General features: G+C 47.0%; 17 non-coding genes across 17 annotated transcripts; all 17 read left to right on the top strand.

Moving 5' to 3' along the window:
* The first annotated feature begins 262 nt into the window (after positions 1-262).
* Positions 263-335, top strand: TRNAS-GCU (transfer RNA serine (anticodon GCU)). Its single transcript has one exon. It is a non-coding gene; the product is annotated as a tRNA-Ser (tRNA).
* Positions 336-1,728: 1,393 nt separating this feature from the next.
* On the top strand, positions 1,729-1,801 carry TRNAS-GCU (transfer RNA serine (anticodon GCU)). The gene has a single exon. It is a non-coding gene; the product is annotated as a tRNA-Ser (tRNA).
* A 368-nt stretch (positions 1,802-2,169) lies between these two features.
* TRNAN-GUU (transfer RNA asparagine (anticodon GUU)) lies at positions 2,170-2,242 on the top strand. The gene has a single exon. It is a non-coding gene; the product is annotated as a tRNA-Asn (tRNA).
* A 367-nt stretch (positions 2,243-2,609) lies between these two features.
* Positions 2,610-2,682, top strand: TRNAS-GCU (transfer RNA serine (anticodon GCU)). Its single transcript has one exon. It is a non-coding gene; the product is annotated as a tRNA-Ser (tRNA).
* A 1,980-nt stretch (positions 2,683-4,662) lies between these two features.
* On the top strand, positions 4,663-4,735 carry TRNAN-GUU (transfer RNA asparagine (anticodon GUU)). Its single transcript has one exon. It is a non-coding gene; the product is annotated as a tRNA-Asn (tRNA).
* Positions 4,736-7,155: 2,420 nt separating this feature from the next.
* On the top strand, positions 7,156-7,228 carry TRNAN-GUU (transfer RNA asparagine (anticodon GUU)). Its single transcript has one exon. It is a non-coding gene; the product is annotated as a tRNA-Asn (tRNA).
* Positions 7,229-8,179: 951 nt separating this feature from the next.
* On the top strand, positions 8,180-8,252 carry TRNAS-GCU (transfer RNA serine (anticodon GCU)). Its single transcript has one exon. It is a non-coding gene; the product is annotated as a tRNA-Ser (tRNA).
* A 1,100-nt stretch (positions 8,253-9,352) lies between these two features.
* Positions 9,353-9,425, top strand: TRNAS-GCU (transfer RNA serine (anticodon GCU)). Its single transcript has one exon. It is a non-coding gene; the product is annotated as a tRNA-Ser (tRNA).
* Positions 9,426-10,233: 808 nt separating this feature from the next.
* On the top strand, positions 10,234-10,306 carry TRNAN-GUU (transfer RNA asparagine (anticodon GUU)). Its single transcript has one exon. It is a non-coding gene; the product is annotated as a tRNA-Asn (tRNA).
* A 1,539-nt stretch (positions 10,307-11,845) lies between these two features.
* Positions 11,846-11,918, top strand: TRNAN-GUU (transfer RNA asparagine (anticodon GUU)). The gene has a single exon. It is a non-coding gene; the product is annotated as a tRNA-Asn (tRNA).
* A 952-nt stretch (positions 11,919-12,870) lies between these two features.
* TRNAN-GUU (transfer RNA asparagine (anticodon GUU)) lies at positions 12,871-12,943 on the top strand. Its single transcript has one exon. It is a non-coding gene; the product is annotated as a tRNA-Asn (tRNA).
* A 2,274-nt stretch (positions 12,944-15,217) lies between these two features.
* Positions 15,218-15,290, top strand: TRNAN-GUU (transfer RNA asparagine (anticodon GUU)). Its single transcript has one exon. It is a non-coding gene; the product is annotated as a tRNA-Asn (tRNA).
* Positions 15,291-15,511: 221 nt separating this feature from the next.
* On the top strand, positions 15,512-15,584 carry TRNAN-GUU (transfer RNA asparagine (anticodon GUU)). Its single transcript has one exon. It is a non-coding gene; the product is annotated as a tRNA-Asn (tRNA).
* A 1,687-nt stretch (positions 15,585-17,271) lies between these two features.
* On the top strand, positions 17,272-17,344 carry TRNAN-GUU (transfer RNA asparagine (anticodon GUU)). Its single transcript has one exon. It is a non-coding gene; the product is annotated as a tRNA-Asn (tRNA).
* Positions 17,345-17,565: 221 nt separating this feature from the next.
* On the top strand, positions 17,566-17,638 carry TRNAN-GUU (transfer RNA asparagine (anticodon GUU)). The gene has a single exon. It is a non-coding gene; the product is annotated as a tRNA-Asn (tRNA).
* A 1,687-nt stretch (positions 17,639-19,325) lies between these two features.
* TRNAN-GUU (transfer RNA asparagine (anticodon GUU)) lies at positions 19,326-19,398 on the top strand. The gene has a single exon. It is a non-coding gene; the product is annotated as a tRNA-Asn (tRNA).
* Positions 19,399-19,619: 221 nt separating this feature from the next.
* On the top strand, positions 19,620-19,692 carry TRNAN-GUU (transfer RNA asparagine (anticodon GUU)). Its single transcript has one exon. It is a non-coding gene; the product is annotated as a tRNA-Asn (tRNA).
* The last annotated feature ends 2,338 nt before the right edge of the window (positions 19,693-22,030 follow it).

Here is a 22,030-nt window from a genome sequence, read left to right as displayed (position 1 = left end):
GGCTGTTAACCGAAAGGTTGGTGGTTCGAGCCCACCCGGGACCGTGTTGTGAGGTCTTAGATGTAACGTAAAATTCAGAGTTTTTTAAAAATAACTGACGAACATTTAATTTTTGGGCTTCCTTGGCTCCATGGTTAGCGTGTTCGGATGTTAAGCTTAAGGTTGGTGGTTCGAGCCCATCCGGGAGCGGTGTTGTGAGGTCTTATATGTAACGTAAAATTCAGAGTTTTTTAAAAATAACTGACGAACATTTAATTTTTGGGCTTCCGTGGCGCAATGGTTAGCGCGTTCGGCTGCTAACCGAAAGTTTGGTGGTTCGAGCCCATCCGGGAGCGGTGTTGTGAAGTCTCAGATGTGACGTAAAAAGTCAAAGTTTTTCCACAATACCTGACGACCATTTCATTTCTGAGCTTCCTTGGCTCCATGGTTAGCGTGTTCGGATGTTAAGCTTAAGGTTGGTGGTTCGAGCCCACCCGGGAGCAGTGTTGTGAAGTCTCAAATGTAACGTAAAAAGCCAAAGTTTTTCCACAATACCTGACGACCATTTAATTTTTGTGCTTCCGTGGCTCAATGGTTAGCGCGTTCGGCTGTTAACTAATAGGTTGGTGGTTCGAGCCCACCCGGGAGCGGAGTTGTGAAATCTCACAGGTAACGTAAAAATCCAAAGTTTTTCCACAATACCTGACGAACATTTAATCTTTGGACTTCCGTTGCGCAATGGTTAACGCCGTCGGCTGTTAACCGAAAGGTTGGTGGTTCGAGCCCATCCGGGAGCGGTGTTGTGAGGTCTTAGATGTAACGTAAAATTCAGAGTTTTTTAAAAATATCTGACGAACATTTAATTTTTGGGCTTCCGTGGCGCAATGGTTAGCGCGTTCAGCTGTTATTCAAAATGTTTGTGGTTCGAGCCCATCCGGGAGCGGTGTTTTGAAGTCTCTGATGTGACGTAAAAAGTCAGAGTTTTTCCACAATACCTGACGACCATTTCATTTCTGAGCTTCCTTGGCTCGAAGGTTAGCGCGTTCGGATGTTAACCAAAAGGTTGGTGTTTCGAGCCCACCCGGCTGCCGTGTTGTGAGATCTCAAACGTAATGTCAAATGCCAAAGTTTTTCCACAATACCTGACGACCATTTAATTTTTGAGCTTCCGTGGCGCAATGGTTAGCGCGTTCGGCTGTTAACCGAAAGGTTGGTGGTTCGAGCCCACCCGGGACCGTGTTGTGAGGTCTTAGATGTAACGTAAAATTCAGAGTTTTTTAAAAATAACTGACGAACATTTAATTTTTGGGCTTCCTTGGCTCCATGGTTAGCGTGTTCGGATGTTAAGCTTAAGGTTGGCGGTTCGAGCCCACCCGGGAGCAGTGTTGTGAAGTCTCAAATGTAACGTAAAAAGCCAAAGTTTTTCCACAATACCTGACGACCATTTAATTTTTGGGCTTCCGTGGCTCAATGGTTAGCGCGTTCGGCTGTTAACCGAAAGGTTGGTGGTTCGAGCCCACCCGGGAGCGGTGTTGTGAAATCTCACATGTAACGTAACAATCCAAAGTTTTTCCACAATACCTGACGAACATTTAATCTTTGGGCTTCCGTTGCGCAATGGTTAACGCCGTCGGCTGTTAACCGAAAGGTTGGTGGTTCGAGCCCATCCGGGAGCGGTGTTGTGAGGTCTTAGATGTAACGTAAAATTCAGAGTTTTTTAAAAATAACTGACGAACATTTAATTTTTGGGCTTCCGTGGCGCAATGGTTAGCGCGTTCGGCTGCTAACCGAAAGTTTGGTGGTTCGAGCCCATCCGGGAGCGGTGTTGTGAAGTCTCAGATGTGACGTAAAAAGTCAAAGTTTTTCCACAATACCTGACGACCATTTCATTTCTGAGCTTCCTTGGCTCGAAGGTTAGCGCGTTCGGATGTTAACCAAAAGGTTGGTGTTTCGAGCCCACCCGGCTGCCGTGTTGTGAGATCTCAAACGTAATGTCAAATGCCAAAGTTTTTCCACAATACCTGACGACCATTTCATTTCTGAGCTTCCTTGGCTCGAAGGTTAGCGCGTTTGGATGTTAACCAAAAGGTTGGTGGTTCGAGCCCACCCGGCTGCCGTGTTGTGAAGTCTCAAATGTAACGTAAAAAGCCAAAGTTTTTCCACAATACCTGACGACCGTTTAATTTTTGGGCTTCCGTGGCGCAATGGTTAGCGCGTTCGGCTGTTAACCGAAAGGTTGGTGGTTCGAGCCCACCCGGGAGCGGTGTTGTGAGATCTCAAACGTAATGTCAAATGCCAAAGTTTTTCCACAATACCTGACGACCATTTAATTTTTGAGCTTCCCTGGCGCAATGGTTAGCGCGTTCGGCTGTTAACCGAAAGGTTGGTGGTTCGAGCCCACCCGGGAGCGGTGTTGTGAAATCTCACATGTAACGTAACAATCCAAAGTTTTTCCACAATACCTGACGAACATTTAATCTTTGGGCTTCCGTTGCGCAATGGTTAACGCCGTCGGCTGTTAACCGAAAGGTTGGTGGTTCGAGCCCATCCGGGAGCGGTGTTGTGAGGTCTTAGATGTAACGTAAAATTCAGAGTTTTTTAAAAATAACTGACGAACATTTAATTTTTGGGCTTCCGTGGCGCAATGGTTAGCGCGTTCGGCTGCTAACCGAAAGTTTGGTGGTTCGAGCCCATCCGGGAGCGGTGTTGTGAAGTCTCAGATGTGACGTAAAAAGTCAAAGTTTTTCCACAATACCTGACGACCATTTCATTTCTGAGCTTCCTTGGCTCCATGGTTAGCGTGTTCGGATGTTAAGCTTAAGGTTGGTGGTTCGAGCCCACCCGGGAGCAGTGTTGTGAAGTCTCAAATGTAACGTAAAAAGCCAAAGTTTTTCCACAATACCTGACGACCATTTAATTTTTGGGCTTCCGTGGCTCAATGGTTAGCGCGTTCGGCTGTTAACTAATAGGTTGGTGGTTCGAGCCCACCCGGGAGCGGAGTTGTGAAATCTCACAGGTAACGTAAAAATCCAAAGTTTTTCCACAATACCTGACGAACATTTAATCTTTGGACTTCCGTTGCGCAATGGTTAACGCCGTCGGCTGTTAACCGAAAGGTTGGTGGTTCGAGCCCATCCGGGAGCGGTGTTGTGAGGTCTTAGATGTAACGTAAAATTCAGAGTTTTTTAAAAATATCTGACGAACATTTAATTTTTGGGCTTCCGTGGCGCAATGGTTAGCGCGTTCAGCTGTTATTCAAAATGTTTGTGGTTCGAGCCCATCCGGGAGCGGTGTTTTGAAGTCTCTGATGTGACGTAAAAAGTCAGAGTTTTTCCACAATACCTGACGACCATTTCATTTCTGAGCTTCCTTGGCTCGAAGGTTAGCGCGTTCGGATGTTAACCAAAAGGTTGGTGTTTCGAGCCCACCCGGCTGCCGTGTTGTGAAGTCTCAAATGTAACGTAAAAAGCCAAAGTTTTTCCACAATACCTGACGACCGTTTAATTTTTGAGCTTCCGTGGCGCAATGGTTAGCGCGTTCGGCTGTTAACCGAAAGGTTGGTGGTTCCAGCCCACCCGGGAGCGGTGTTGTGAGATCTCAAACGTAATGTCAAATGCCAAAGTTTTTCCACAATACCTGACGACCATTTAATTTTTGAGCTTCCGTGGCGCAATGGTTAGCGCGTTCGGCTGTTAACCGAAAGGTTGGTGGTTCGAGCCCACCCGGGACCGTGTTGTGAGGTCTTAGATGTAACGTAAAATTCAGAGTTTTTTAAAAATAACTGACGAACATTTAATTTTTGGGCTTCCTTGGCTCCATGGTTAGCGTGTTCGGATGTTAAGCTTAAGGTTGGTGGTTCGAGCCCACCCGGGAGCAGTGTTGTGAAGTCTCAAATGTAACGTAAAAAGCCAAAGTTTCTCCACAATACCTGACGACCATTTAATTTTTGGGCTTCCGTGGCTCAATGGTTAGCGCGTTCGGCTGTTAACTAATAGGTTGGTGGTTCGAGCCCACCCGGGAGCGGAGTTGTGAAATCTCACAGGTAACGTAAAAATCCAAAGTTTTTCCACAATACCTGACGAACATTTAATCTTTGGGCTTCCGTTGCGCAATGGTTAACGCCGTCGGCTGTTAACCGAAAGGTTGGTGGTTCGAGCCCATCCGGGAGCGGTGTTGTGAGGTCTTAGATGTAACGTAAAATTCAGAGTTTTTTAAAAATACCTGACGAACATTTAATCTTTGGGCTTCCGTGGCTCAATGGTTAGCGCGGTCGGCTGTTAACCGAAAGGTTGGTGGTTCGAGCCCATCCGGGAGCGGTGTTGTGAGGTCTTAGATGTAACGTAAAATTCAGAGTTTTTTAAAAATAACTGACGAACATTTAATTTTTGGGCTTCCGTGGCGCAATGGTTAGCGCGTTCGGCTGTTAACCGAAAGGTTGGTGGTTCGAGCCCATCCGGGAGCGGTGTTGTGAAGTCTCAGATGTGACGTAAAAAGTCAAAGTTTTTCCACAATACCTGACGACCATTTCATTTCTGATCTTCCTTGGCTCCATGGTTAGCGTGTTCGGATGTTAAGCTTAAGGTTGGTGGTTCGAGCCCACCCGGGAGCAGTGTTGTGAAGTCTCAAATGTAACGTAAAAAGCCAAAGTTTTTCCACAATACCTGACGACCGTTTAATTTTTGAGCTTCCGTGGCGCAATGGTTAGCGCGTTCGGCTGTTAACCGAAAGGTTGGTGGTTCGAGCCCACCCGGGAGCGGTGTTGTGAAATCTCACATGTAACGTAAAAATCCAAATTTTTTCCACAATACCTGACGAACATTTAATCTTTGGACTTCCGTTGCGCAATGGTTAACGCCGTCGGCTGTTAACCGAAAGGTTGGTGGTTCGAGCCCATCCGGGAGCGGTGTTGTGAGGTCTTAGATGTAACGTAAAATTCAGAGTTTTTTAAAAATATCTGACGAACATTTAATTTTTGGGCTTCCGTGGCGCAATGGTTAGCGCGTTCAGCTGTTATTCAAAATGTTTGTGGTTCGAGCCCATCCGGGAGCGGTGTTTTGAAGTCTCTGATGTGACGTAAAAAGTCAGAGTTTTTCCACAATACCTGACGACCATTTCATTTCTGAGCTTCCTTGGCTCCATGGTTAGCGTGTTCGGATGTTAAGCTTAAGGTTGGTGGTTCGAGCCCACCCGGGAGCATTGTTGTGAAGTCTCAAATGTAACGTAAAAAGCCAAAGTTTTTCCACAATACCTGACGACCATTTAATTTTTGGGCTTCCGTGGCTCAATGGTTAGCGCGTTCGGCTGTTAACTAATAGGTTGGTGGTTCGAGCCCACCCGGGAGCGGAGTTGTGAAATCTCACAGGTAACGTAAAAATACAAAGTTTTTCCACAATACCTGACGAACATTTAATCTTTGGGCTTCCGTTGCGCAATGGTTAACGCCGTCGGCTGTTAACCGAAAGGTTGGTGGTTCGAGCCCATCCGAGAGCGGTGTTGTGAGGTCTTAGATGTAACGTAAAATTCAGAGTTTTTTAAAAATATCTGACGAACATTTAATTTTTGGGCTTCCGTGGCGAAATGGTTAGCGCGTTCAGCTGTTATTCAAAAGGTTTGTGGTTCGAGCCCATCCGGAAGCGGTGTTTTGAAGTCTCTGATGTGACGTAAAAAGTCAGAGTTTTTCCACAATACCTGACGACCATTTCATTTCTGAGCTTCCTTGGCTCGAAGGTTAGCGCGTTCGGATGTTAACCAAAAGGTTGGTGGTTCGAGCCCACCCGGCTGCCGTGTTGTGAAGTCTCAAATGTAACGTAAAAAGCCAAAGTTTTTCCACAATACCTGACGACCGTTTAATTTTTGAGCTTCCGTGGCGCAATGGTTAGCGCGTTCGGCTGTTAACCGTAAGGTTGGTGGTTCGAGCCCACCCGGGAGCGGTGTTGTGAGATCTCAAACGTAATGTCAAATGCCAAAGTTTTTCCACAATACCTGACGACCATTTAATTTTTGAGCTTCCGTGGCGCAATGGTTAGCGCGTTCGGCTGTTAAACGAAAGGTTGGTGGTTCGAGCCCACCCGGGAGCGGTGTTGTGAATTTTCACATGTAACGTAAAAATCCAAAGTTTTTCCACAATACCTGACGAACATTTAATCTTTGGGCTTCCGTTGCGCAATGGTTAACGCCGTCGGCTGTTAACCGAAAGGTTGGTGGTTCGAGCCCATCTGGGAGCGGTGTTGTGAGGTCTTAGATGTAACGTAAAATTCAGAGTTTTTTAAAAATAACTGACGAACATTTAATTTTTGGGCTTCCGTGGCGCAATGGTTAGCGCGTTCGGCTGTTAACCGAAAGGTTGGTGGTTCGAGCCCATCCGTGAGCGGTGTTGTGAGGTCTCAGATGTGACGTAAAATCAAAGTTTTTCCACAATACCTTACGACCATTTCATTTCTGAGCTTCCTTGGCTCCATGGTTAGCGTGTTCGGATGTTAAGCTTAAGGTTGGTGGTTCGAGCCCACCCGGGAGCAGTGTTGTGAAGTCTCAAATGTAACGTAAAAAGCCAAAGTTTTTCCACAATACCTGACGACCATTTAATTTTTGGGCTTCCGTGGCTCAATGGTTAGCGCGTTCGGCTGTTAACTAATAGGTTGGTGGTTCGAGCCAACCCGGGAGCGGAGTTGTGAAATCTCACAGGTAACGTAAAAATCCAAAGTTTTGCCACAATACCTGACGAACATTTAATCTTAGGGCTTCCGTTGCGCAATGGTTAACGCCGTCGGCTGTTAACCGAAAGGTTGGTGGTTCGAGCCCATCCGGGAGCGGTGTTGTGAGGTCTTAGATGTAACGTAAAATTCAGAGTTTTTTAAAAATATCTGACGAACATTTAATTTTTGGGCTTCCGTGGCGCAATGGTTAGCGCGTTCAGCTCTTATTCAAAAGGTTTGTGGTTCGAGCCCATCCGGGAGCGGTGTTTTGAAGTCTCTGATGTGACGTAAAAAGTCAGAGTTTTTCCACAATACCTGACGACCATTTCATTTCTGAGCTTCCTTGGCTCGAAGGTTAGCGCGTTCGGATGTTAACCAAAAGGTTGGTGGTTCGAGCCCACCCGGCTGCCGTGTTGTGAAGTCCCAAATGTAACGTAAAAAGCCAAAGTTTTTCCACAATACCTGACGACCGTTTAATTTTTGGGCTTCCGTGGCGCAATGGTTAGCGCGTTCGGCTGTTAACCGAAAGGTTGGTGGTTCGAGCCCACCCGGGAGCGGTGTTGTGAGATCTCAAACGTAATGTCAAATGCCAAAGTTTTTCCACAATACCTGACGACCATTTAATTTTTGAGCTTCCCTGGCGCAATGGTTAGCGCGTTCGGCTGTTAACCGAAAGGTTGGTGGTTCGAGCCCACCCGGGAGCGGTGTTGTGAAATCTCACATGTAACGTAAATATCCAAAGTTTTTCCACAATACCTGACGAACATTTAATCCTTGGGCTTCCGTTGCGCAATGGTTAACGCCGTCGGCTGTTAACCGAAAGGTTGGTGGTTCGAGCCCATCTGGGAGCGGTGTTGTGAGGTCTTAGATGTAACGTAAAATTCAGAGTTTTTTAAAAATAACTGACGAACATTTAATTTTTGGGCTTCCGTGGCGCAATGGTTAGCGCGTTCGGCTGTTAACCGAAAGGTTGGTGGTTCGAGCCCATCCGTGAGCGGTGTTGTGAGGTCTCAGATGTGACGTAAAATCAAAGTTTTTCCACAATACCTGACGACCATTTCATTTCTGAGCTTCCTTGGCTCCATGGTTAGCGTGTTCGGATGTTAAGCTTAAGGTTGGTGGTTCGAGCCCACCCGGGAGCAGTGTTGTGAAGTCTCAAATGTAACGTAAAAAGCCAAAGTTTTTCCACAATACCTGACGATCATTTAATTTTTGGGCTTCCGTGGCTCAATGGTTAGCGCGTTCGGCTGTTAACTAATAGGTTGGTGGTTCGAGCCAACCCGGGAGCGGAGTTGTGAAATCTCACAGGTAACGTAAAAATCCAAAGTTTTTCCACAATACCTGACGAACATTTAATCTTTGGGCTTCCGTTGCGCAATGGTTAACGCCGTCGGCTGTTAACCGAAAGGTTGGTGGTTCGAGCCCATCCGGGAGCGGTGTTGTGAGGTTTTGATGTAACGTAAAATTCAGAGTTTTTTAAAAATAACTGACGAACATTTAATTTTTGGGCTTCCGTGGCGCAATGGTTAGCGCGTTCGGCTGCTAACCGAAAGGTTGGTGGTTCGAGCCCATCCGGGAGCGGTGTTGTGAAGTCTCAGATGTGACGTAAAAAGTCAAAGTTTTTCCACAATACCTGACGACCATTTCATTTCTGAGCTTCCTTGGCTCCATAATTAGCGTGTTCGGATGTTAAGCTTAAGGTTGGTGGTTCGAGCCCACCCGGGAGCAGTGTTGTGAAGTCTCAAATGTAACGTAAAAAGCCAAAGTTTTTCCACAATACCTGACGACCATTTAATTTTTGGGCTTCCGTGGCTCAATGGTTAGCGCGTTCGGCTGTTAACTAATAGGTTGGTGGTTCGAGCCCACCCGGGAGCGGAGTTGTGAAATCTCACAGGTAACGTAAAAATCCAAAGTTTTTCCACAATACCTGACGAACATTTAATCTTTGGACTTCCGTTGCGCAATGGTTAACGCCGTCGGCTGTTAACCGAAAGGTTGGTGGTTCGAGCCCATCCGGGAGCGGTGTTGTGAGGTCTTAGATGTAACGTAAAATTCAGAGTTTTTTAAAAATATCTGACGAACATTTAATTTTTGGGCTTCCGTGGCGCAATGGTTAGCGCGTTCAGCTGTTATTCAAAAGGTTTGTGGTTCGAGCCCATCCGGGAGCGGTGTTTTGAAGTCTCGAATGTGACGTAAAAAGTCAGAGTTTTTCCACAATACCTGACGACCATTTCATTTCTGAGCTTCCTTGGCTCCATGGTTAGCGTGTTCGGATGTTAAGCTTAAGGTTGGTGGTTCGAGCCCACCCGGGAGCAGTGTTGTGAAGTCTCAAATGTAACGTAAAAAGCCAAAGTTTTTCCACAATACCTGACGATCATTTAATTTTTGGGCTTCCGTGGCTCAATGGTTAGCGCGTTCGGCTGTTAACTAATAGGTTGGTGGTTCGAGCCAACCCGGGAGCGGAGTTGTGAAATCTCACAGGTAACGTAAAAATCCAAAGTTTTTCCACAATACCTGACGAACATTTAATCTTTGGGCTTCCGTTGCGCAATGGTTAACGCCGTCGGCTGTTAACCGAAAGGTTGGTGGTTCGAGCCCATCCGGGAGCGGTGTTGTGAGGTTTTGATGTAACGTAAAATTCAGAGTTTTTTAAAAATAACTGACGAACATTTAATTTTTGGGCTTCCGTGGCGCAATGGTTAGCCCGTTCGGCTGCTAACCGAAAGGTTGGTGGTTCGAGCCCATCCGGGAGCGGTGTTGTGAAGTCTCAGATGTGACGTAAAAAGTCAAAGTTTTTCCACAATACCTGACGACCATTTCATTTCTGAGCTTCCTTGGCTCCATGGTTAGCGTGTTCGGATGTTAAGCTTAAGGTTGGTGGTTCGAGCCCACCCGGGAGCAGTGTTGTGAAGTCTCAAATGTAACGTAAAAAGCCAAAGTTTTTCCACAATACCTGACGACCATTTAATTTTTGGGCTTCCGTGGCTCAATGGTTAGCGCGTTCGGCTGTTAACTAATAGGTTGGTGGTTCGAGCCCACCCGGGAGCGGAGTTGTGAAATCTCACAGGTAACGTAAAAATCCAAAGTTTTTCCACAATACCTGACGAACATTTAATCTTTGGACTTCCGTTGCGCAATGGTTAACGCCGTCGGCTGTTAACCGAAAGGTTGGTGGTTCGAGCCCATCCGGGAGCGGTGTTGTGAGGTCTTAGATGTAACGTAAAATTCAGAGTTTTTTAAAAATATCTGACGAACATTTAATTTTTGGGCTTCCGTGGCGCAATGGTTAGCGCGTTCAGCTGTTATTCAAAAGGTTTGTGGTTCGAGCCCATCCGGGAGCGGTGTTTTGAAGTCTCTGATGTGACGTAAAAAGTCAGAGTTTTTCCACAATACCTGACGACCATTTCATTTCTGAGCTTCCTTGGCTCGAAGGTTAGCGCGTTCGGATGTTAACCAAAAGGTTGGTGGTTCGAGCCCACCCGGCTGCCGTGTTGTGAAGTCTCAAATGTAACGTAAAAAGCCAAAGTTTTTCCACAATACCTGACGACCGTTTAATTTTTGAGCTTCCGTGGCGCAATGGTTAGCGCGTTCGGCTGTTAACCGAAAGGTTGGTGGTTCGAGCCCACCCGGGAGCGGTGTTGTGAGATCTCAAACGTAATGTCAAATGCCAAAGTTTTTCCACAATACCTGACGACCATTTAATTTTTGAGCTTCCGTGGCGCAATGGTTAGCGCGTTCGGCTGTTAACCGAAAGGTTGGTGGTTCGAGCCCACCCGGGACCGTGTTGTGAGGTCTTAGATGTAACGTAAAATTCAGAGTTTTTTAAAAATAACTGACGAACATTTAATTTTTGGGCTTCCTTGGCTCCATGGTTAGCGTGTTCGGATGTTAAGCTTAAGGTTGGTGGTTCGAGCCCACCCGGGAGCAGTGTTGTGAAGTCTCAAATGTAACGTAGAAAGCCAAAGTTTCTCCACAATACCTGACGACCAATTAATTTTTGGGCTTCCGTGGCTCAATGGTTAGCGCGTTCGGCTGTTAACTAATAGGTTGGTGGTTCGAGCCCACCCGGGAGCGGAGTTGTGAAATCTCACAGGTAACGTAAAAATCCAAAGTTTTTCCACAATACCTGACGAACATTTAATCTTTGGGCTTCCGTTGCGCAATGGTTAACGCCGTCGGCTGTTAACCGAAAGGTTGGTGGTTCGAGCCCATCCGGGAGCGGTGTTGTGAGGTCGTAGATGTAACGTAAAATTCAGAGTTTTTTAAAAATACCTGACGAACATTTAATCTTTGGGCTTCCGTGGCGCAATGGTTAGCGCGTTCGGCTGTTAACTGAAAGGTTGGTGGTTCGAGACCATCCGGGAGCGGTGTTGTGAGGTCTCAGATGTGACGTAAAAAGTCAAAGTTTTTCCACAATACCTGACGACCATTTAATTTTTGAGCTTCCGTGGCGCAATGGTTAGCGCGTTCGGATGTTAACCGAAAGGTTGGTGGTTCGAGCCCATCCGGGAGCGGTGTTGTGAGGTCTCAGATGTGACGTAAAAAGTCAAAGTTTTTCCACAATACCTGACGAACATTTAATATTTGGGCTTCCGTTGCGCAATGGTTAACGCCGTCGGCTGTTAACCGAAAGGTTGGTGGTTCGAGCCCATCCGGGAGCGGTGTTGTGAGGTCTTAGATGTAACGTAAAATTCAGAGTTTTTTAAAAATAACTGACGAACATTTAATTTTTGGGCTTCCGTGGCGCAATGGTTAGCGCGTTCGGCTGTTAACCGAAAGGTTGGTGGTTCGAGCCCATCCGGGAGCGGTGTTGTGAGGTCTTAGATGTAACGTAAAATTCAGAGTTTTTTAAAAATACCTGACGAACATTTAATCTTTGGGCTTCTGTGGCGCAATGGTTAGCGCGTTCGGCTGTTAACCGAAAGGTTGGTGGTTCGAGCCCACCCGGGAGCGGTGTTGTGAGCTCTCACATGTAACGTAAAAAGCCAAAGTGTTTCCACAATACCCGACGACCATTTAATTTTTGGGCTTCCGTGGCGCAATGGTTAGCGCGTTCGGCTGTTAACCGAAAGGTTGGTGGTTCGACCCCACCCGGGAGCGGTGTTGTGAGCTCTGACATGTAACGTAAAAAGCAAAAGTGTTTCCACAATACCCGACGACCATTTATTTTTTGGGCTTCCGTGGCGCAATGGTTAGCGCGTTCGGCTGTTAACCGAAAGGTTGGTGGTTCGAGCCCACCCGGGAGCGGTGTTGTGAAATCTCACATGTAACGTAAAAATCCAAAGTTTTTCCACAATACCTGACGAACTTTAATCTTTGGGCTTCCGTTGCGCAATGGTTAACGCCGTCGGCTGTTAACCGAAAGGTTGGTGGTTCGAGCCCATCCGGGAGCGGTGTTGTGAGGTCTTAGATGTAACGTAAAATTCAGAGTTTTTTAAAAATAAGTGACGAACATTTAATTTTTGGGCTTCCGTGGCGCAATGGTTAGCGCGTTCGGCTGTTAACCGAAAGGTTGGTGGTTCGAGCCCATCCGGGAGCGGTGTTGTGAGGTCTTAGATGTAACGTAAAATTCAGAGTTTTTTAAAAATACCTGACGAACATTTAATCTTTGGGCTTCTGTGGCGCAATGGTTAGCGCATTCGGCTGTTAACCGAAAGGTTGGTGGTTCGAGCCCACCCGGGAGCGGTGTTGTGAGCTCTCACATGTAACGTAAAAAGCCAAAGTGTTTCCACAATACCCGACGACCATTTAATTTTTGGGCTTCCGTGGCGCAATGGTTAGCGCGTTCGGCTGTTAACCGAAAGGTTGGTGGTTCGAGCCCATCCGGGAGCGAGTTGTGAGGTCTTAGATGTAACGTAAAATTTAGAGTTTTTTAAAAATAACTGACGAACATTTAATTTTTGGGCTTCCGTGGCGCATTGGTTAGAGCGTTCAGCTGTTAACCGAAAGGTTGGTGGTTCGAGCCCACCCGGGAGCGGTGTTGTGAGCTCTCACATGTAACTTAAAAAGCCAAAGTTTTTCCACAATACCTGACGAACATTTAATCTTTTGGGCTTCCGTTGCGCAATGGTTAACGCCGTCGGATGTTAACCAAAAGGTTGGTGGTTCGACCCCACCCGGCTGCCGTGTTGTGAAGTCTCAAATGTAACGAAAAAAGCCAAAGTTTTTCCACAATACCTGACGACCGTTTAATTTTTGAGCTTCCGTGGCGCAATGGTTAGCGCGTTCGGCTGTTAACCGAAAGGTTGGTGGTTCGAGCCCACCCGGGAGCGGTGTTGTGAGATCTCAAACGTAATGTCAAATGCCAAAGTTTTTCCACAATACCTGACGACCATTTAATTTTTGAGCTTCCGTGGCGCAATGGTTAGCGCGTTCGGCTGTTAACCGAAAGGTTGGTGGTTCGAGCCCATCCGGGAGCGGTGTTGTGAGGTCTTAGATGTAACGTAAAATTCAGAGTTTTTTAAAAATACCTGACGAACATTTAATCTTTGGGCTTCTGTGGCGCAATGGTTAGCGCGTTCGGCTGTTAACCGAAAGGTTGGTGGTTCGAGCCCACCCGGGAGCGGTGTTGTGAGCTCTCACATGTAACGTAAAAAGCCAAAGTGTTTCCACAATACCCGACGACCATTTAATTTTTGGGCTTCCGTGGCGCAATGGTTAGCGCGATCGGCTGTTAACCGAAAGGTTGGTGGTTCGACCCCACCCGGGAGCGGTGTTGTGAGCTCTCACATGTAACGTAAAAAGCCAAAGTGTTTCCACAATACCCGACGACCATTTAATTTTTGGGCTTCCGTGGCGCAATGGTTAGCGCGTTCGGCTGTTAACCGAAAGGTTGGTGGTTCGAGCCCATCCGTGAGCGGTGTTGTGAGGTCTCAGATGTGACGTAAAAAGTCAAAGTTTTTCCACAATACCTGACGAACATTTAATCTTTGGGCTTCCGTTGCGCAATGGTTAACGCCGTCGGCTGTTAACCGAAAGGTTGGTGGTTCGAGCCCATCCGGGAGCGGTGTTGTGAGGTCTTAGATGTAACGTAAAATTCAGAGTTTTTTAAAAATAACTGACGAACATTTAATTTTTGGGCTTCCGTGGCGCATTGGTTAGAGCGTTCAGCTGTTAACCGAAAGGTTGGTGGTTCGAGCTCACCCGGGAGCGGTGTTGTGAGCTCTCACATGTAACTTAAAAAGCCAAAGTTTTTCCACAATACCTGACGAACATTTAATCTTTTGGGCTTCCGTTGCGCAATGGTTAACGCCGTCGGATGTTAACCAAAAGGTTGGTGGTTCGACCCCACCCGGCTGCCGTGTTGTGAAGTCTCAAATGTAACGTAAAAAGCCAAAGTTTTTCCACAATACCTGACGACCGTTTAATTTTTGAGCTTCCGTGGCGCAATGGTTAGCGCGTTCGGCTGTTAACCGAAAGGTTGGTAGTTCGAGCCCACCCGGGAGCGGTGTTGTGAGATCTCAAACGTAATGTCAAATGCCAAAGTTTTTCCACAATACCTGACGACCATTTAATTTTTGAGCTTCCGTGGCGCAATGGTTAGCGCGTTCGGCTGTTAACCGAAAGGTTGGTGGTTCGAGCCCACCCGGGACCGTGTTGTGAGGTCTTAGATGTAACGTAAAATTCAGAGTTTTTTAAAAATAACTGACGAACATTTAATTTTTGGGCTTCCTTGGCTCCATGGTTAGCGTGTTCGGATGTTAAGCTTAAGGTTGGTGGTTCGAGCCCACCCGGGAGCAGTGTTGTGAAGTCTCAAATGTAACGTAAAAAGCCAAAGTTTTTCCACAATACCTGACGACCATTTAATTTTTGGGCTTCCGTGGCTCAATGGTTAGCGCGTTCGGCTGTTAACTAATAGGTTGGTGGTTCGAGCCCACCCGGGAGCGGAGTTGTGAAATCTCACAGGTAACGTAAAAATCCAAAGTTTTTCCACAATACCTGACGAACATTTAATCTTTGGGCTTCCGTTGCGCAATGGTTAACGCCGTCGGCTGTTAACCGAAAGGTTGGTGGTTCGAGCCCATCCGGGAGCGGTGTTGTGAGGTCTTAGATGTAACGTAAAATTCAGAGTTTTTTAAAAATACCTGACGAACATTTAATCTTTGGGCTTCCGTGGCGCAATGGTTAGCGCGTTCGGCTGTTAACTGAAAGGTTGGTGGTTCGAGACCATCCGGGAGCGGTGTTGTGAGGTCTCAGATGTGACGTAAAAAGTCAAAGTTTTTCCACAATACCTGACGACCATTTAATTTTTGAGCTTCCGTGGCGCAATGGTTAGCGCGTTCGGCTGTTAACCGAAAGGTTGGTGGTTCGAGCCCATCCGGGAGCGGTGTTGTGAGGTCTCAGATGTGACGTAAAAAGTCAAAGTTTTTCCACAATACCTGACGAACATTTAATCTTTGGGCTTCCGTTGCGCAATGGTTAACGCCGTCGGCTGTTAACCGAAAGGTTGGTGGTTCGAGCCCATCCGGGAGCGGTGTTGTGAGGTCTTAGATGTAACGTAAAATTCAGAGTTTTTTAAAAATAACTGACGAACATTTAATTTTTGGGCTTCCGTGGCGCAATGGTTAGCGCGTTCGGCTGTTAACCGAAAGGTTGGTGGTTCGAGCCCACCCGGGAGCGGTGTTGTGAGCTCTCACATGTAACGTAAAAAGCCAAAGTGTTTCCACAAAACCCGACGACCATTTAATTTTTGGGCTTCCGTGGCGCAATGGTTAGCGCGTTCGGCTGTTAACCGAAAGGTTGGTGGTTCGACCCCACCCGGGAGCGGTGTTGTGAGCTCTGACATGTAACGTAAAAAGCCAAAGTGTTTCCACAATACCCGACGACCATTTAATTTTTGGGCTTCCGTGGCGCAATGGTTAGCGCGTTCGGCTGTTAACCGAAAGGTTGGTGGTTCGAGCCCACCCGGGAGCGGTGTTGTGAAATCTCACATGTAACGTAAAAATCCAAAGTTTTTCCACAATATCTGACGAACATTTAATCTTTGGGCTTCCGTTGCGCAATGGTTAACGCCGTCGGCTGTTAACCGAAAGGTTGGTGGTTCGAGCCCATCCAGGAGCGGTGTTGTGAGGTCTTAAATGTAACGTAAAATTCAGAGTTTTTTAAAAATACCTGACGAACATTTAATCTTTGGGCTTCTGTGGCGCAATGGTTAGCGCGTTCGGCTGTTAACCGAAAGGTTGGTGGTTCGAGCCCACCCGGGAGCGGTGTTGTGAGCTCTCACATGTAACTTAAAAAGCCAAAGTTTTTCCACAATACCTGACGAACATTTAATCTTTTGGGCTTCCGTTGCGCAATGGTTAACGCCGTCGGATGTTAACCAAAAGGTTGGTGGTTCGACCCCACCCGGCTGCCGTGTTGTGAAGTCTCAAATGTAACGTAAAAAGCCAAAGTTTTTCCACAATACCTGACGACCGTTTAATTTTTGAGCTTCCGTGGCGCAATGGTTAGCGCGTTCGGCTGTTAACCGAAAGGTTGGTAGTTCGAGCCCACCCGGGAGCGGTGTTGTGAGATCTCAAACGTAATGTCAAATGCCAAAGTTTTTCCACAATACCTGACGACCATTTAATTTTTGAGCTTCCGTGGCGCAATGGTTAGCGCGTTCGGCTGTTAACCGAAAGGTTGGTGGTTCGAGCCCACCCGGGACCGTGTTGTGAGGTCTTAGATGTAACGTAAAATTCAGAGTTTTTTAAAAATAACTGACGAACATTTAATTTTTGGGCTTCCTTGGCTCCATGGTTAGCGTGTTCGGATGTTAAGCTTAAGGTTGGTGGTTCGAGCCCACCCGGGAGCAGTGTTGTGAAGTCTCAAATGTAACGTAAAAAGCCAAAGTTTTTCCACAATACCTGACGACCATTTAATTTTTGGGCTTCCGTGGCTCAATGGTTAGCGCGTTCGGCTGTTAACTAATAGGTTGGTGGTTCGAGCCCACCCGGGAGCGGAGTTGTGAAATCTCACAGGTAACGTAAAAATCCAAAGTTTTTCCACAATACCTGACGAACATTTAATCTTTGGGCTTCCGTTGCGCAATGGTTAACGCCGTCGGCTGTTAACCGAAAGGTTGGTGGTTCGAGCCCATCCGGGAGCGGTGTTGTGAGGTCTTAGATGTAACGTAAAATTCAGAGTTTTTTAAAAATACCTGACGAACATTTAATCTTTGGGCTTCCGTGGCGCAATGGTTAGCGCGTTCGGCTGTTAACTGAAAGGTTGGTGGTTCGAGACCATCCGGGAGCGGTGTTGTGAGGTCTCAGATGTGACGTAAAAAGTCAAAGTTTTTCCACAATACCTGACGACCATTTAATTTTTGAGCTTCCGTGGCGCAATGGTTAGCGCGTTCGGCTGTTAACCGAAAGGTTGGTGGTTCGAGCCCATCCGGGAGCGGTGTTGTGAGGTCTCAGATGTGACGTAAAAAGTCAAAGTTTTTCCACAATACCTGACGAACATTTAATCTTTGGGCTTCCGTTGCGCAATGGTTAACGCCGTCGGCTGTTAACCGAAAGGTTGGTGGTTCGAGCCCATCCGGGAGCGGTGTTGTGAGGTCTTAGATGTAACGTAAAATTCAGAGTTTTTTAAAAATAACTGACGAACATTTAATTTTTGGGCTTCCGTGGCGCAATGGTTAGCGCGTTCGGCTGTTAACCGAAAGGTTGGTGGTTCGAGCCCACCCGGGAGCGGTGTTGTGAGCTCTCACATGTAACGTAAAAAGCCAAAGTGTTTCCACAAAACCCGACGACCATTTAATTTTTGGGCTTCCGTGGCGCAATGGTTAGCGCGTTCGGCTGTTAACCGAAAGGTTGGTGGTTCGACCCCACCCGGGAGCGGTGTTGTGAGCTCTGACATGTAACGTAAAAAGCCAAAGTGTTTCCACAATACCCGACGACCATTTAATTTTTGGGCTTCCGTGGCGCAATGGTTAGCGCGTTCGGCTGTTAACCGAAAGGTTGGTGGTTCGAGCCCACCCGGGAGCGGTGTTGTGAAATCTCACATGTAACGTAAAAATCCAAAGTTTTTCCACAATATCTGACGAACATTTAATCTTTGGGCTTCCGTTGCGCAATGGTTAACGCCGTCGGCTGTTAACCGAAAGGTTGGTGGTTCGAGCCCATCCAGGAGCGGTGTTGTGAGGTCTTAAATGTAACGTAAAATTCAGAGTTTTTTAAAAATACCTGACGAACATTTAATCTTTGGGCTTCTGTGGCGCAATGGTTAGCGCGTTCGGCTGTTAACCGAAAGGTTGGTGGTTCGAGCCCACCCGGGAGCGGTGTTGTGAGCTCTCACATGTAACTTAAAAAGCCAAAGTTTTTCCACAATACCTGACGAACATTTAATCTTTTGGGCTTCCGTTGCGCAATGGTTAACGCCGTCGGATGTTAACCAAAAGGTTGGTGGTTCGACCCCACCCGGCTGCCGTGTTGTGAAGTCTCAAATGTAACGTAAAAAGCCAAAGTTTTTCCACAATACCTGACGACCGTTTAATTTTTGAGCTTCCGTGGCGCAATGGTTAGCGCGTTCGGCTGTTAACCGAAAGGTTGGTAGTTCGAGCCCACCCGGGAGCGGTGTTGTGAGATCTCAAACGTAATGTCAAATGCCAAAGTTTTTCCACAATACCTGACGACCATTTAATTTTTGAGCTTCCGTGGCGCAATGGTTAGCGCGTTCGGCTGTTAACCGAAAGGTTGGTGGTTCGAGCCCACCCGGGACCGTGTTGTGAGGTCTTAGATGTAACGTAAAATTCAGAGTTTTTTAAAAATAACTGACGAACATTTAATTTTTGGGCTTCCTTGGCTCCATGGTTAGCGTGTTCGGATGTTAAGCTTAAGGTTGGTGGTTCGAGCCCACCCGGGAGCAGTGTTGTGAAGTCTCAAATGTAACGTAAAAAGCCAAAGTTTTTCCACAATACCTGACGACCATTTAATTTTTGGGCTTCCGTGGCTCAATGGTTAGCGCGTTCGGCTGTTAACTAATAGGTTGGTGGTTCGAGCCCACCCGGGAGCGGAGTTGTGAAATCTCACAGGTAACGTAAAAATCCAAAGTTTTTCCACAATACCTGACGAACATTTAATCTTTGGGCTTCCGTTGCGCAATGGTTAACGCCGTCGGCTGTTAACCGAAAGGTTGGTGGTTCGAGCCCATCCGGGAGCGGTGTTGTGAGGTCTTAGATGTAACGTAAAATTCAGAGTTTTTTAAAAATACCTGACGAACATTTAATCTTTGGGCTTCCGTGGCGCAATGGTTAGCGCGTTCGGCTGTTAACTGAAAGGTTGGTGGTTCGAGACCATCCGGGAGCGGTGTTGTGAGGTCTCAGATGTGACGTAAAAAGTCAAAGTTTTTCCACAATACCTGACGACCATTTAATTTTTGAGCTTCCGTGGCGCAATGGTTAGCGCGTTCGGCTGTTAACCGAAAGGTTGGTGGTTCGAGCCCATCCGGGAGCGGTGTTGTGAGGTCTCAGATGTGACGTAAAAAGTCAAAGTTTTTCCACAATACCTGACGAACATTTAATCTTTGGGCTTCCGTTGCGCAATGGTTAACGCCGTCGGCTGTTAACCGAAAGGTTGGTGGTTCGAGCCCATCCGGGAGCGGTGTTGTGAGGTCTTAGATGTAACGTAAAATTCAGAGTTTTTTAAAAATAACTGACGAACATTTAATTTTTGGGCTTCCGTGGCGCAATGGTTAGCGCGTTCGGCTGTTAACCGAAAGGTTGGTGGTTCGAGCCCACCCGGGAGCGGTGTTGTGAGCTCTCACATGTAACGTAAAAAGCCAAAGTGTTTCCACAAAACCCGACGACCATTTAATTTTTGGGCTTCCGTGGCGCAATGGTTAGCGCGTTCGGCTGTTAACCGAAAGGTTGGTGGTTCGACCCCACCCGGGAGCGGTGTTGTGAGCTCTGACATGTAACGTAAAAAGCCAAAGTGTTTCCACAATACCCGACGACCATTTAATTTTTGGGCTTCCGTGGCGCAATGGTTAGCGCGTTCGGCTGTTAACCGAAAGGTTGGTGGTTCGAGCCCACCCGGGAGCGGTGTTGTGAAATCTCACATGTAACGTAAAAATCCAAAGTTTTTCCACAATACCTGACGAACATTTAATCTTTGGGCTTCCGTTGCGCAATGGTTAACGCCGTCGGCTGTTAACCGAAAGGTTGGTGGTTCGAGCCCATCCGGGAGCGGTGTTGTGAGGTCTTAGATGTAACGTAAAATTCAGAGTTTTTTAAAAATACCTGACGAACATTTAATCTTTGGGCTTCTGTGGCGCAATGGTTAGCGCGTTCGGCTGTTAACCGAAAGGTTGGTGGTTCGAGCCCACCCGGGAGCGGTGTTGTGAAATCTCACATGTAACGTAAAAATCCAAAGTTTTTCCACAATACCTGACGAACATTTAATCTTTGGGCTTCCGTTGCGCAATGGTTAACGCCGTCGGCTGTTAACCGAAAGGTTGGTGGTTCGAGCCCATCCGGGAGCGGTGTTGTGAGGTCTTAGATGTAACGTAAAATTCAGAGTTTTTTAAAAATAACTGACGAACATTTAATTTTTGGGCTTCCGTGGCGCAATGGTAAGCGCGTTCGGCTGTTAACCGAAAGGTTGGTGGTTCGAGCCCATCCGGGAGCGGTGTTGTGAGGTCTTAGATGTAACGTAAAATTCAGAGTTTTTTAAAAATACCTGACGAACATTTAATCTTTGGGCTTCTGTGGCGCAATGGTTAGCGCGTTCGGCTGTTAACCGAAAGGTTGGTGGTTCGAGCCCACCCGGGAGCGGTGTTGTGAGCTCTCACATGTAACGTAAAAAGCCAAAGTGTTTCCACAATACCCGACGACCATTTACTTTTTGGGCTTCCGTGGCGCAATGATTAGCGCGTTCGGCTGTTAACCGAAAGGTTGGTGGTTCGAGCCCACCCGGGAGCGGTGTTGTGAAATCTCACATGTAACGTAAAAATCCAAAGTTTTTCCACAATACCTGACGAACATTTAATCTTTGGGCTTCCGTTGCGCAATGGTTAACGCCGTCGGCTGTTAACCGAAAGGTTGGTGGTTCGAGCCCATCCGGGAGCGGTGTTGTGAGGTCTTAGATGTAACGTAAAATTCAGAGTTTTTTAAAAATACCTGACGAACATTTAATCTTTGGGCTTCTGTGGCGCAATGGTTAGCGCGTTCGGCTGTTAACCGAAAGGTTGGTGGTTCGAGCCCACCCGGGAGCGGTGTTGTGAAATCTCACATGTAACGTAAAAATCCAAAGTTTTTCCACAATACCTGACGAACATTTAATCTTTGGGCTTCCGTTGCGCAATGGTTAACGCCGTCGGCTGTTAACCGAAAGGTTGGTGGTTCGAGCCCATCCGGGAGCGGTGTTGTGAGGTCTTAGATGTAACGTAAAATTCAGAGTTTTTTAAAAATAACTGACGAACATTTAATTTTTGGGCTTCCGTGGCGCAATGGTAAGCGCGTTCGGCTGTTAACCGAAAGGTTGGTGGTTCGAGCCCATCCGGGAGCGGTGTTGTGAGGTCTTAGATGTAACGTAAAATTCAGAGTTTTTTAAAAATACCTGACGAACATTTAATCTTTGGGCTTCTGTGGCGCAATGGTTAGCGCGTTCGGCTGTTAACCGAAAGGTTGGTGGTTCGAGCCCACCCGGGAGCGGTGTTGTGAGCTCTCACATGTAACGTAAAAAGCCAAAGTGTTTCCACAATACCCGACGACCATTTAATTTTTGGGCTTCCGTGGCGCAATGGTTAGCGCGTTCGGCTGTTAACCGAAAGGTTGGTGGTTCGAGCCCATCCGTGAGCGGTGTTGTGAGGTCTCAGATGTGACGTAAAAAGTCAAAGTTTTTCCACAATACCTGACGAACATTTAATCTTTGGGCTTCCGTTGCGCAATGGTTAACGCCGTCGGCTGTTAACCGAAAGGTTGGTGGTTCGAGCCCATCCGGGAGCGGTGTTGTGAGGTCTTAGATGTAACGTAAAATTCAGAGTTTTTTAAAAATAACTGACGAACATTTAATTTTTGGGCTTCCGTGGCGCAATGGTTAGAGCGTTCAGCTGTTAACCGAAAGGTTGGTGGTTCGAGCCCACCCGGGAGCGGTTTTGTGAGCTCTCACATGTAACGTAAAAAGCCAAAGTTTTTCCACAATACCTGACGAACATTTAATCTTTTGGGCTTCCGTTGCGCAATGGTTAACGCCGTCGGCTGTTAACCGAAAGGTTGGTGGTTCGAGCCCATCCGGGAGCGGTGTTGTGAGGTCTTAGATGTAACGTAAAATTCAGAGTTTTTTAAAAATAACTGACGAACATTTAATTTTTGGGCTTCCGTGGCGCAATGGTTAGAGCGTTCAGCTGTTATTCAAAAGGTTTGTGGTTCGAGCCCATCC

Source organism: Phalangium opilio, unplaced genomic scaffold (genome assembly GCF_054372755.1).
Source record: "Phalangium opilio isolate 3A_F unplaced genomic scaffold, DU_Popi_V2 ptg000352l_1, whole genome shotgun sequence".
Classification (NCBI taxonomy): Eukaryota; Metazoa; Arthropoda; class Arachnida; order Opiliones; family Phalangiidae; genus Phalangium; species Phalangium opilio.
The sequence above is the reverse complement of the archived record's forward strand: the minus strand, read 5'-3'. Positions and strand labels throughout refer to the sequence as shown.